This window comes from Pteropus alecto, unplaced genomic scaffold (assembly GCF_000325575.1).
Source record: "Pteropus alecto unplaced genomic scaffold, ASM32557v1 scaffold7, whole genome shotgun sequence".
Lineage (NCBI taxonomy): Eukaryota > Metazoa > Chordata > Mammalia > Chiroptera > Pteropodidae > Pteropus > Pteropus alecto.
The window spans coordinates 60,417,109-60,418,644 of record NW_006494614.1 but is presented as its reverse complement, the minus strand read 5'-3'; the positions used below and the strand labels follow the sequence as shown (position 1 = coordinate 60,418,644).

At 55.5% G+C, this 1,536-nt stretch overlaps 1 protein-coding gene across 4 annotated transcripts in view; it reads right to left on the bottom strand.

Moving 5' to 3' along the window:
* The window catches only part of GSE1 (Gse1 coiled-coil protein), a 416,570-nt gene that overhangs the window by 109,195 nt on the left and 305,839 nt on the right, over positions 1-1,536 (bottom strand). The window lies entirely within an intron of this gene.

Here is a 1,536-nt window from a genome sequence, read left to right as displayed (position 1 = left end):
AGGAATGGTCAGCTACACCTTGGGTTCAAAGGGCCCTGGTGCATTTCACCAGGCACCAGCTCCCATCCATCCGGCTCTGAGCCGCAGACGACTTGGCCCAGTGTTAGAACACATCCCTTCTGTCAACTGGGGATTCCGGTTCTAATTTGGATGGGATCTGTTAAGGGCAGTGCAGAGGGAAAGTGCCAGATTTGCATTTCAGGCAGTGAAGGAAAAAGAGATCGTCAACAAAGCGGAGACCCCAAAAATATTCTGCCTATAAAAGCAGTATAGACACCAAGCAAGAAACACAGACCTTGTCGGTTCCTGGGAAAGGTAGGGGACCTAAAACAGCCACAAAGAAACTCAAAAAGAGTAAATGTACAAATTTCATACAGAACAGAGAGAAGTCATTCCTATCTGCCCCGCCCCTTGCCCTCTCAACTTGGGGAAAACATTCACCCTGGTTTAGGGCAGCCAGGGCCAGATGCAGCAGAGCTGGATCTTGCCTAGGCCCATTCCTTCCTCTATGCTCCCCCCAGGAACTCCAAGGGCTGTGGGTGCCTCAACCAAAGTCCAAAAGTCACAGGGGCTTCTGAACACAGACGGAAAAACAAAACAAAACCCAATACCCAACCACGTGCACCTTCTCCAGCAAAACAGTTCAGAAACGAACCTCCATGGGCAGTTCCTTCTGCAGAATTTTAAAAGCTCCAATATGAGAAGCCCAGAAAAGGCCCTTCTCCCGACAGCACGTCAACGTCTCCTCACCCCCAGACCCATTAACGCCCTAACTTTCATAAGAACTCTGTCATCGCCCAGGGAAGATGAAACTCTCAAAGGAAGGAAAGGAAAATAAAAACACAGCTCATTCCTAGAACAAGGTCGCACACAGAACTGCCTTCCTGACCTGCAGGTCACGTGGCCCCGCGGGGGAAGGCCTGGTGAGTTACTGCGGACCCGGGGGGGACCTGGAGGGGGGTGACAGCGCCGCGGAGGGGAGGGCCCCAGGAATCACCAAGGCTCCCACCTCCCTCGCCAGGAAACCCTGGCTCCACAGCTTCCTTTTAGCCCACATGTCATTATTTTTAAGGTTTCAAAGTCCAAATAAGGTGAACTCAAGAGAGGCTCCCCCAAACTCCCTGCTGTCACCCTCTCCACTCCTCTTTGGGCAGCAAGCGCGACTTGCCCCGAAACAGAAAGTTACAGGGCAGACTGCTGTCAGCGCGCAAGGTTAGGAAAACAGGAAGCCACGCCAACCACCCTCCTGAGCTTCCCCGGCCCCCTCCTCCGACCTCGGCAGGCACAGAACCTTCCAGGGAATCCCGGGCAGGAAAGGGGAGGGGGGCGGGGGAGCGCGCCACGCTCGCGCAGAGACCGCTCACTGGGCTGGCTGGAGGGAGAGGAAAATAAGCCCCGAGACTGGGGGCGGGGGAGGGTGCATGCCACCCGATCGCGTCGGCCTGCAGGAAAGTAACTTCACACCCGGTGCTTAATTCACCTCGGAAGGCTTGAGTGCTCCGACCACTCGCTGCGCCGCCGCCGCGGAGCCAGCTC